The sequence below is a fragment of the Schistocerca nitens genome, chromosome 12, assembly GCF_023898315.1.
Source record: "Schistocerca nitens isolate TAMUIC-IGC-003100 chromosome 12, iqSchNite1.1, whole genome shotgun sequence".
Taxonomy (NCBI): Eukaryota; Metazoa; Arthropoda; class Insecta; order Orthoptera; family Acrididae; genus Schistocerca; species Schistocerca nitens.
Genome location: NC_064625.1, coordinates 149,133,177 through 149,146,578, shown reverse-complemented (window position 1 = coordinate 149,146,578; position 13,402 = coordinate 149,133,177).

Sequence of the window (13,402 nt, the reverse complement as noted above, 5' to 3'; positions counted from 1 at the left end):
CACAAGCCAATCATGAGCTGGAGCCTAGCATTCTGTGAGCGGCCTTTGCTCTGCAAACACCGATTTGACCAATCAGAGATTTTAAAGTTAATTGCGAGAAAATGGAAAAAGATTCAGCTTTGCTCAGGACGGAAGCACAGCCCTCCATAAACAGCTTGTTATCTCCCCTGCTGCATCCATTTCAAAGTTTCCAAAGAACGACCATAAATTCGCTAAACGCGTAGTGCTTTCACAAATATGTTTTGAATCAGACCCTGGACGTCTGGGCGCCAGTCGCCCTGTCCCACGTAAGTTCGCAGAACGTTCACAGTTCTTTTGTCAGCTTCCTCCCTAACAATGGCCCATCCTCTGTTATATTGCCGGTCTACAATGCGCTGGCCAGTGCATCGGCGACTTGTCGGCTCTGGTCTGTACACCTGGACGCGCCTGACTACCGTCCAGCGCCAACTAAATGTGTTTTCACAAAGAGACGGCAGAACTTGGCCGTCCGGAAATGTCTTCTCACGTTCCGCAGAAAAAAAACGCGCTTTGCTGGGTCCACCATCGCCGCAGCTTTTACTGCAATCGTTTAAATTGGCACCCCTTTCCTTTGAACGCAGGTAAAGCTTACCATCATTCCTTCCCTATAGCACTCAAAGAAGACCATTAAGGGACTCCGGACAGGCTCAAAATCATGAAAAGTTCAATTTTTACTTTTTTGCGTTTTCTGAATCTGCAGACTATTACCTTTTATTAGATATATAATTTATTCAATTCAGAAGACTACAACTATTTTTAAATTTTTTTTAAATGTGTTCTACATGGGCGTGACCCACTGTGGCGCTGTTAAACTGCTGTCAAATGGTGTTATTATTAACGTCCGTGTTCATCAGGTACATTTTAGTGATGTGAATAAAGTACGTGTTGTGGCTAACCTGTGATGGTTCAATATATATCGCTGGTGTGATTGTCGATTGTTTCATGTTTATTTACTCTGTCGTTATCTCGAAAATATTCGTAATTAATTCTGTTTCTTGAGTCTCTGTTTTGTTGAAGTATAATAATGAGTAAAAGTTATTAGAAATCCTCTGAAGGCTTTTAAGAAAAGGTATTTAGAAATATGGGAATGAAGATAGGTTCTAACATGGTACGAGCGATGCTTGCTTTAGACAAGGAACGCCTTCGGGCTGCAGACAGGGCTGTAAATAGTCTAGAAATACAAGCAAGAGTAAACAGGAGGAGGAACAAGAGGAAGCTGGAGGAGGAGTTTGCAGAGGATGAAGATAATCCATCCTATGGACCTGGAATGCACTAAAAAGTTAATCCAATCTTTGTCGCTCGATTCCCAAAACTTTTATTTTCTCATACTAATTACATGTTTTCTAAGGATCCTCCAAACATATTTGTTTCAAACTTTCAGTAAATGTTACACAGTACCTTCTGCATAATTTAACACAGCCTTTTTCCAAAAAACTGTATATTTTTGAATATATAAATAAAAAATTGCAAAAAAAATGTTGTGAATTTTCATTACAATTGAAAAAAAATCATCTTTAATAACTGAACTAAAATTTTGTAAAATCCCTGTGTTAAGTTGTAGCCCATATTCCAATAAATAATCTGTAAAAAGTTCAACTTCCTACCTCAAATACTTTGTGAGGAAAGATGTAATTTATAATCGTTATTTTAACATTGCAAGTATAGGGCGTTCCGGAGCCCCTTAACTACTGCCCACCATTTCATCATAATGTATGAAGTCAAATCGCAGTAAAGATCATATTTCGTAAGAACATGAAGCAGCATAACACCGACTCAGGAGTGAGAGTGCCCTGCAATCTCTTAACTGTCGCAGAGAAATGTTACTGTAGCCGGCCAGGGTGACCGAGCGGTTCTACGCGCTACAGTCTGGAACCGCGCGACCGCTACGGTCGCAGGTTCGAATCGAATCCTGCCTCGGGCATGGATGTGTGTGATGTCCTTAGGTTACTTAGGTTTCAGTAGTTCTAAGTTCTAGGGGACTGATGACCTCGGAAGTGAAGTCCCACAGTGCTCAGAGCCAATGTTACTGTAATCTTTTACATACCCACTGATGATGTGAATATAGTATCCTCGCTGCCACCGTAGTGTCTTGTACCAAGGAAGCTAGGGAGAGGATATTGTTGTTGGTGGCCAGTATCATTCCACATGTTTGCTCATCCACAATCCTTGATGCCATTTTCTCTATTACCTACAAATATTTTATGAGTGTGCTCTCGCTCCAATGAAAATATCTTGGACAAATAGCACCGGGCGTAAAAACGTTTAAAAATTAGTTTTTTCTTTACCAGAAAGACACTGTGTTTAACTTGCAGCGCAAGCTACATACGTTCTGTGTAAGTCACCATACGGTGTGTGGTGGTGGATGTAAATACAACTAGATTCATGAAACTTCCTGGCAGATTAAAACTGTGTGTCCGACCGAGACTCGAACTCGGGACCTTTGCCTTTCGCGGGCAAGTGCTCTACCATCTGAGCTACCGAAGCACGACTCACGCCCGGTACCCACAGCTTTACTTCTGCCAGTATCTCGTCTCCTACCTTCCAAACTTTACAGAAGTTCTCCTGCGAACCTAGCAGGAAGCGAATCTGCCAGGAAGTTTTATATCAGCGCACACTCCGCTGCAGAGTGAAAATCTCATTCTGGAAACATCCCCCAGGCTGTGGCTAAGCCATGTCTCCGCTATATCCTTTCTTTCAGGAGTGCTAGTTCCGCTAGGTTCGCAGGAGAACTTCTGTAAAGTTTGGAAGGTAGGAGACGAGATACTGGCAGAAGTAAAGCTGTGGGTACCGAGCGTGAGTCGTGCTTCGGTAGCTCAGTTGGTAGAGCACTTGCCCGCGAAAGGCAAAGGTCCCGAGTTCGAGTCTCGGTCGGGCACACAGTTTTAATCTGCCAGGAAGTTTCATATCAGCGCACACTCCACTGCAGAGTGAAATTCTCATTCTGGGAACTAGATTCATTTTTCACCTTCCTTCTCTAGTTTCTGGAGAACCTATAGCTGTTCCTCCTTTCCCCGTATGAGACAGAATTTTTCCGATTTCAAGTGTTGTGCTCAAAGAAGAAGGCATATGCTTTAGGAAGCCATGTGTTTCTCAACTCCTCTTGGAATGAGGCCAGTCGCAAATTTACGAGTAAGGTTCTGTGTGCTGCACGAGGACTCTGGTGTATGTCTGCCCCCACTGGAGTGTTCTGAGCATCTCTGTCACATTCTCACACTGACTAAACAAACCTTTGAAGAGCTGTGAAACTCTTCTTTGCATATTTCCTGTCTCTTACGTTAATGTAAGTTGGTGAATGTTGCAGATCAACGAAGAGTACACAAGAATCGGTTGAAGGACGGATTTACAAACAGCCTCTTTAGTGCGCATCGGTACCTCCTCAGGATTCTAATAACAAGTCCGAGACTGGCACCTGGCATACCTACGGCTAGGTTCACCTGCTTGCACCACCTTAAGCCACTCATAACGGAACTCCTGGACACTTGAAGGTTGTCACCGATTCCAAACGCTTACTGCCGACAGTGTAGTCAAACCATATCGGATTATTTTGTTTATTTATTTCTAAACGATAAAACGGTCACCTCGTCACGCACACCCAGTTGGGGTTGCCCATCTGACCGCTTTCCGGGGCAACAATAAATTCATTTTCACTACTTTATATATAATTACTGACCCAATTGAAAATTTTAAATAATTTTACGTGAAGGGTTTAACAAAAAACTCCAGTATTAAAGTTTGAAATTATTTACATGTCTTGAATGTCGCGCAAATTCCCCAGACTGTTCACCCAGTGTTTCGAAATCAGAGATCTTTGTTGGTTCAAATGGCTCTGAGCACTATGGGACTTAACATCTGAGGTGATCATTCCCCCAGAACTTAGAACTACCTAACCCTAACGAACCTAAGGACATGACAGACATCCATGCCCGAGGCAAGATTCGAACTTGCGACCGCAGCAGCAGCGCGGTTCCGGACTGAAGCGCCTAGAACCGCTGGGCCACAATGGGCGGCAGAAATCTTTGTGATTTCCAACAGATCTTACACACAATTTCAAATCTTTCCGAAACATTTTTTTCTCGCTGACGCCACCTCCGACAATATAATAAAAGAAAGAAAGTTCATCGCTTACTGCATGTTCGCTGGTCAAGCAGTATGACTTCAACATCATACGAGACGTTTTTTTTTTTTTTCACTACTGCTTCTACTCTCAACACTTTTGATAGGCAGATATACATGCAGCAGAGCCGTGGTGGCCTTGTGGGTAGCCCAAAAAAACTCTGACTTTGTAGGTGCCGGGTTCGATCCTCGGTAGAAGCACAGCTGCTTCCTCTTTCGAGTCTCTCCAGGACGGCCCCAGGTGCACCTAGTCTGCTGTGACACTGAGTACCCGGCAACTCTCCCAGGCGTAAAAGCAACCCTCCCCCTTATAGCGTCCCCAGTGCTATATTACGAAAGGACATGAAAAACAGTATTTATAAATTGAATAATATGTTTTTATCGTGTAGCCGTAAAATAATAATCTCTCTGTCCAAGTTTCAAATGCAAAGAAATAATTTATGACAAAATGATCTAAAGAGACGACAAGATACGCTCTTTTGTTAATTTTTTAGTCGTCTGGACTTCCTCTCTTGTCTTGAGTGATGTACAGACGGACATCTTGCGAGTGCTGGCAAATGTAAGCATACTTGTATGAGTTAAGCATATAATATACCGATTTAATATTATTGTGCACTTTTAATTTGTAAGAGGTGATCCCGATTTCATGTCCGCCTTCCTTGAATTAACCTGCATTCAAGTAATTTACAGTTCAACAATCGCAGCGGCCGATGCAGCCAACGACGCCATTACGTGGCGATATTAACTTATGAAAATTAGTGGAAGCGGAAAACTCGACCGCTATTAACATAGTATTAATTTTTCTCCACAGCCGCCCGACGTTGCAGAAAATACTTAGCTTTAAGATTCTTATTTTCAGTACCATAGCCGAGACCCAGAGCCAGGACTGACTACAATACAATGGTTAACGGAGGTAAGAAAAATACTCTCGCGCGTGTGTGGGCCTCAATTGTAATTAATAACTAAAGATCTTGTGCTTTAAGGTGAACTGACTAGCCGAGGAAATTAATATGAAAAGTTTATTACATTGTACAACTTTTACGCTCATGTTTTAAGATTCAGCGAGTCTAACATTCATTAACGTAACAAATAATTTAAGATTAATATTGCTAAAATGGAGAACTTCAGGAAAGCATTTAATCGTAAAATCAAAATTAAATGAAATATCATTTTTATTAAGGCCCACCACGTAAGTCGGCAACAATCAAAAAATAATAATAACTATAACAATATATATATTAAATTACGACGGCCGACGGACGCGAGACCCTCCTAGTGGCGCGGCGGACAGAAGCGCTGCACTGAACCCGCAGTCAGGGTGACTGTCCGTCACGGGCCCGCGTCACAGACTTCAGATTTTGCATACATACTGCCCTGAATGTACGTGCAAAATTGTATCATCGTACCGTACATAGTTGAGCAGGTATGACTTCATAAACTTGAATAAATCTCGTGTGTGCTGTTATGCACGTACAAATTGTATGAAATGCATTGTAATGCTTCTGCCGCAGAGCTCCTTTTTTTTATATACCTGTTTTTATTGATTGCTACCAGTTTCGAGCATGGCCCATTTCAAAATGTAGATAATGAAATGAGAGCTAGTTATTGTTAGTACACACTGATGAGCAAAAACATCATGACCACTCGCCAGCGCGAGGTTGAATGGCGCCTCATGGAGTTACGGGCACGTGACGCAGTAGGGAAAGACTGTAACCGGAACAAAGACGAATGGGCAGTCATTATAGCTAAGATTCGGGCCGCAAATGTGGAAATCAAGTGATGTAATCAGTTTTGAGAAAGGTCGCATCGTTGTGGAGCTGCGGGTTGAACGAGAATCTCTGAACCGGCGAAACTGGTCGCCTGTTGGCATAGAACTGTGCGTGGGCAGCTATGGAAACTGGCTGAAGGATGGAGAAGTAACGAGTAGTCCGTATGGTATTTGACGACCATGTGTCATCACAAAACGTAGTAGTCGGAGGAGCCCCGCTGTGCAATCCAGGATAGGCATCAATCTGTGGCAGATGTGACGACAATGCTGGAGCAGGCACAAGTGTTTCGGAGCACACCGTTCAGAGGCCATTGTTGAACATGGAGCTCGACGTCACACGACCCCTACGTGTTCCTGTGTTGACCCAACGACATCGTGCAGTGCTCGCAGCGTCACTTGGTTTCCACCGTGGATCGACAGAGACGCTTCGCACATCGAATGAATCGCACTTCTTGCTACACCAGGTCGATGGTTGGGTCCTTACACGCCCCCATTTAGGCGAATGGCTGCAACAAACATGCATACAAGCAGGCCGGCGAGGGCGCATTGAGTACATTGGGTTGGGCTTCCATAGAATCTGTGGTGATAATCGAAGGCATGATGAGAGCGGTGAACTATGTCAACATTATCTCGAGCCACGTGCATCACTTCTTGCTTGAAGTCCCTCCTACAGCGATGATATCTACCAGCAGGACAACTCTCCGCGACACAAGGCCAGAATCGTGCTGCAGTGGTTTGAGGAGCGTGATAGCGAACTCAAATTGATGTCTCGGCCAGCAAATGCCCTGATCTGCACCCACTGGGACACGTATCTGGCGCCAGCTGAATGCCCGCAAACCACCGTCCCGTAATTAGATAATAATAACTGAAATAACAATAACTGTAATAAATTGAGCTGTGCCACATACTTCTGGAATCCTGTCAGTGACGTGTGGAACTGATGCTAAGCAGAACCGCTGCTGTACTGTGCTTGAAAAGTGTTCCAAAAAGCTATTAAGCTGGTGATCATAATGTTTTGGCTCACCGATGTATATTTAATTACATACATATAAATTTGTAAGAATTAGGTCAAATATAATTATTTTACTCACGCAATAAAATTGTAAAATCATTTTTCAAATAGGCTGTCCTTTTGCTTTCTTACATTCGTACATTATTGTAATATTACCGTTCTATGTGTCAGAGATACAGGGTGTTTCAAAAATGACCGGTATATTTGAAACGGCAATAAAAACTAAACGAGCAGCGATAGAAATACACCGTTTGTTGCAATATGCTTTGGACAACAGTACATTTTCAGGCGGACAAACTTTCGAAATTACAGTAGTTAAAATTTTCAACAACAGATGGCGCTGCAAGTGATGTGAAAGATGTAGAAGACAACGCAGTCTGTGGGTGCGCCATTCTGTACGTCGTCTTTCTGCTGTAAGCGTGTGCTGTTCACAACGTGCAAGTGTGCTGTAGACAACATGGTTTATTCCTTAGAACAGAGGATTTTTCTGGTGTTGGAATTCCACCGCCTAGAACACAGTGTTGTTGCAACAAGACGAAGTTTTCAACGGAGGTTTAATGTAACCAAAGGACCGAAAAGCGATACAATAAAGGATCTGTTTGAAAAATTTCAACGGACTGGGAACGTGACGGATGAACGTGCTGGAAAGGTAGGGCGACCGCGTACGGCAACCACAGAGGGCAACGCGCAGCTAGTGCAGCAGGTGATCCGACAGCGGCCTCGGGTTTCCGTTCGCCGTGTTGCAGCTGCGGTCCAAATGACGCCAACGTCCACGTATCGTCACATGCGCCAGAGTTTACACCTCTATCCATACAAAATTCAAACGCGGCAACCCCTCAGCGCCACTACCATTGCTGCACGAGAGACATTCGCTAACGATATAGTGCACAGGATTGATGACGGCGATATGCATGTGGGCAGCATTTGGTTTACTGACGAAGCTTATTTTTACCTGGACGGCTTCGTCAATAAACAGAACTGGCGCATATGGGGAACCGAAAAGCGCCATGTTGCAGTCCCATCGTCCCTGCATCCTCCAAAAGTACTGGTCTGGGCCGCCATTTCTTCCAAAGGAATCATTGGACCATTTTTCAGATCCGAAACGATTACTGCATCACGCTATCTGGACATTCTTCGTGACTGTGTGGCGGTACAAACTGCCTTAGACGATACTGCGAACACCTCGTGGTTTATGCAAGATGGTGCCCGGCCACATCGCACGGCCGACGTCTTTAATTTCCTGAATGAATATTAAGATGGTCGTGTGATTGCTTTGGGCTATCCGAAACATACAGGAGGCGGCGTGGATTGGCCTCCCTATTCGCCAGACATGAACCCCTGTGACTTCTTTCTGTGGGGACACTTGAAAGACCAGGTGTACCGCCAGAATCCAGAAACAATTGAACAGCTGAAGCAGTACATCTCATCTGCATGTGAAGCCATTCCGCGAGACACGTTGTCAAAGGTTTCGGGTAATTTCATTCAGAGACTACGCCATATTATTGCTACGCATGGTGGATATGTGGAAAATATCGTACTATAGAGTTTCCCAGACCGCAGCGCCATCTGTTGTTGAAAATTGTAACTACTGTAATTTCGAAAGTTTATCTGCCTCAAAATGTACTGTTGTCCCAAGCATATTGCAACAAACACTGTATTTCTATCGCTGCTCGTTTAGTTTTTATTGCCGTTTCAAATATACCCGTCATTTTTGAAACACCCTGTATCATGTGTGTGTAAATTTTCAACTTTGCTTAAAATCGACTTACAAAGTACATAAAATTTATCATTGTGTTATTCTGAATTATCTGTCACCAATTACAATTTTATCGAAGTTTTGAATATGTTGTTTATTCCTGAATTCTGCTTGTTCGTTTAGGATGTTATTTGGATTTTTTGCCAAATATGTGTAGATTTCTATGTCCTCCAAGATCTTCAGGTATCTTACTTCATCGGCCCTATGAAGAATAGTGTTTATATCTCCTGTAGATACAAAGAGCCTTTAGACAAATGTTAAAACAGTCTTTTCACATTTAGTATGCATTTCCGAGAAAATTAACAGTTCTACACGTCTAAACACACACACACACACACACACACACACACACACACACACACACACACACACACACACGCACACACAGACACACATATACAGGGTGAGTCACCTAACGTTACCGCTGGATATATTTCGTAAACCACATCAAATACTGACGAATCGATTGCACAGACCGAACGTGAGAAGAGGGGCTAGTGTAATTGGTTAATACAAACCACAAAAAAATGCACGGAAGTATGTTTTTTAACACAAACCTACGTTTTTTTAAATGGAACCCCGTTAGTTTCGTTAGCACGTCTGAACATATACGCTGAACATTAGCAAAACCGACAAAATGCAGCAACGAATTTCTGACTGGAAATGGAGGAGAAAAGGTCCTCTTAACATGTGTCCGGAAATGGATGATAAGTCTACAATGTCAACAGATCATCCCGGAACACAGTAGAGAGCTCCATTGCATGCACGTCACAACAAAATGTTCAAAGTGGCCTCCATGGACTGCAATGAACGCGTTCACATGTTGCATCATGGATACCGCACTCTTTCTCACGTTCTGACCTGTCTTCGAATAGCGTTACACGCATCGCGAACACGCTGTTGAAGGGTCTACACATCAGGAACTGGTTTAGCATTCCCAACGCTTTTATGATGGCCCCAGAGGTAAAAATCCAGGGAATTTACATCTGATGATCTAGCAGACCATGGTACATCTTGTCCGTGGGCCACTTGCCTGAAGCTTGTATTAGGATTTCTGTCAATGACCTGCAGAACCCGGTCCTCCAAATCTTGTGTACGCACAGTCCGCCGCCTCCCAGCACGTTCGTCTGTCTGAAGCGACCCACGATCACACAAACGCCCACAAACGGCTTGAAATGTTGTGTGATGTGGCCTCTATGAGGGTACTTGTTTTGGTATAGCCGTGCTGCCTTTCGACCGTTTCCATCTGCTTAGTCGTACACAAACACCATCTCGGCTCGTTCCCGACGTGAATACCGGACCATTTTGCTTCATACATTATGGTGCGCCGATCACACAGCGTGGATCACACAAGGAACACACGGTAAGTGATTAGATGGTCTTCAATTCTTCAGTGCCGTCTACTCTGGCAACGACGCATATCCGGACACATGTGCATAGGACCCTTTTTCCTCCATTTCCAGTCAGCAATCAGTCCCTGCAGTTTGTCGGTTTTATTAATGTTCACGCGATTTATGGCTGGCTCTGACAAGGGGAGGCCACCAATTGTTAAATTCAGATTCGATTCATATTGCGCATAATAAAAACGCATGGCCAGAGGTGTAATGTAGCAAAGCACCACGATGCACTTCTCAGCCGTTGTCGAGAAAATAGACAGTTAAAAGAAACCGTTGCGGTGAAATACTCTTTACGATTGATAAATTTCTAGTGTCGTGGCACAGCGGTAAGCGTTCGTGTTCGTGATCCGAAGGTTGCCGGATCAAATCTCACGCCATGCAAGTCTTTTTATTATTTATTTTTTGTACTTCAAAATATATATATATATATATATATATATATATATATATATATATATATATATGTGTGTGTGTGTGTGTGTGTGTGTGTGTGTGTGTGTGTGTCATTTGTCGTGGAAAAATAATACTTGAAATAAAACACAATATCACAAATAATATTCAAGTGGATGCAATCTATTGAAAAGTTCGGTATACACTCGCACATAATTATTAATGACCAGAAGTAGCTGGAGTATCGCACGAACCAGAGTGATAGTTATCATAGAAACATGGAAAGCAGAAAACAGCACGACATCGAGCGCATCTGATAAATGATGCGTTTTTACAAGAACAATTGTTTTTTAAATTATCTGTTGGGAAACACACCTGATTCACATTCTTAAAAATTGTTCTATCGTTCGTCAGGTTTGATGCATACCACGCGTATCGTATCATATCGGCAGAAATCGGAGAAGACAATTGGTGGTGGACGATGGATTGGATTTTTATACAATCGTCTCTGGAGTTGATGTCACGGTTTCGCTCGATTAAAAATTCTATTCTAATTCGAACGTTTGACTTACACTATACGTATTCGTTTCGGAATATCGTTTCTACGTCTTCCGTTAACTATACGTGGTAAACATTATGAAGACAATTAATAACATTTGTGAAATACAACTTTGTTTGCGGAAAACATAATGTGTTCGAAGTCGCCAGTTTTTCCACGACAAACGGCTTTCAACAACATATTAAAAACAAATACTAAAAAAAAAAAAAAAAAGGTTGCCTGGCGCGGGATTCGATCCGGCGACCTTTGGATTACGAACCCGAGCGCTTACCACTTTTTTTTTCTTTTTTTTTCCATTTTTTTTATTACAATTTATCCCTATCAATTGAGATGTGGAAAAATACAAACGAAAAGAAAAACACCCAGTAGGTTTCTTCGAGATTTGAACCCGGATTCTCCGATTCCTAGGCAGTTACCTAGGCCGTTACGCTATTTTTTTTAAACCCTTTAATAAAGTGGAACTAAAAAAAAGTGCCACCGCCACTTTTCATCCTATAACAAAAAAAAAATCTAGGCTACTTCAGGCGTTGGCTCCTGTCTAAACCTACCCCAGAGAGCTGCCTATATACCAGGGGAAATATGGGAAATCAAGGTTAGGGCTATCTTTACAAACAAAACAAAATCTTCCTTTTTCTGATTTTTTTTTTTTTTTTTTTTTTTGTGTAAGTGATCAGAGGCCTTCTGCGCCCCGCTGGCAATATGTTGAGTCACGTCTTCTCGAAATTGATGTGTTCCATTCAATTGTTCAGAAATGTTCATTGGTTCAAACAGGAAACCTTCTTCTCTCTTGGCTTAACACATTCCAGCTGCGAGGCGGCTCGTGGAAAGCACTCCCAAGGAAGTTCGAGAAAAATTGTCTGTATTTTGGGTGACGAACAACGACATAATGACGGTCATTGAGGTATGTCCAAAAATCGAGTACAGAGTCTACAGTTTGTCTAAATAAGTAGTGAATGGCATGTCCGCGAATCCAATTCACAGCATTGGTCTTTGTCCGAGGAAAATAGTCACGTTCCGGAAATAATAATGAAAGGGGAGTAATCCGATCCGGAATGTCCCGCGTTAGAAAAGCCACAATACGTCGAACCAAGTGCCAAACCTCCGCCGCCGGTCCGCAAACAAACCGATGTTCATCACTGTCTGGCACTCCACACGTGGAGCATAGAGGTGATTGGGCGAGGTGGTTACGATGAAGGCGAAATTGGTTGATTTGCTTACCATTGACAGTTAGGTACCAGACAGATTGAACATTCGTGTCAAGGTAACAGGCGAACACCGCGCGCCATACATGACGCCAGTCAACCTGGGGGAACTTTTGTTCAATCGGGTTAGGTGGACGACCTAATTGGAGGACATTGTATACTGCCTTTGTCTTGAGTAAAAGCTGTCTTGGTAAGGTGAGGCGTAGATAACTGAGTTCCAGAAAGAAGTACCGTATATAATGGAACTGGGCCGGAACATCCGAGATCATCACTGGGGCTGACAGTGAGACCGGCGAGTATGCCGACAGGAGGAGACCAGTGAGGCTCGATGGGCAACGTGTCCATACCGTCATCTGGGAGCTGACAAATAGGGCGCGAGCTCTATCCGGCACGTGAAACAGACCTATCCCACCTCGTTCACGGGGAAGAGTAAGGGTTGCATAGTTAACTTTGAACAACATCCCAGAGCTGACGAAAGATGCCATCGCTGCCAACATGCGACGTGCCACAGTAAGCGGGAAAGGTAGAACTTGTGCTACATGGGGAACTCGGGATGCAATATATGTATTGACATATCGAGCTCGTTGGAGAATATCTAGGGATCGAAGGCGATGGTCCATAAGACCTGCTCTGATCATTAAAAGGAGGCGTCGGCAGTTGATGGTGGCTGAACGCCGGAGATCAGATGAAAAATCTATTCCCAAACAACGAATGGTATCAACGGTGGTGAGAGGTGTAACGCACTCCACGGGAAGTCCCGTGCCAATGAACATAACTTGTGACTTACGTACGTTTAAAGAGCTACCCGACGCCTCACCATAAGTCGCTACCCACGTCAAAACAGCTCGAACCTCGTCGGCATTACGTAAACAGATGACTACATCGTCAGCATAGGCCGTGCAACAGAATCGGTAGCGATCTATGGACAACCCTACCAAGCGTTGTCTTAGTCCACATAGCAAGGATTCCAAGGAAAAGGCGTACAAAATTGCTGATAGAGGGCAACCTTGACGTACGGATCGACCTATTATTATCGGTGGAGTGAGTCTGCCATTGTACATAATCCTGGATGAGGCACCCCGCAGAAGGCGCATCACTACCGTGATAACGGCGACTGGGAAACCCATATGGTGGAGAACGGCCGTAAGGAACGAATGGTCAACCCTATCAAAAGCTTGACTAAAGTC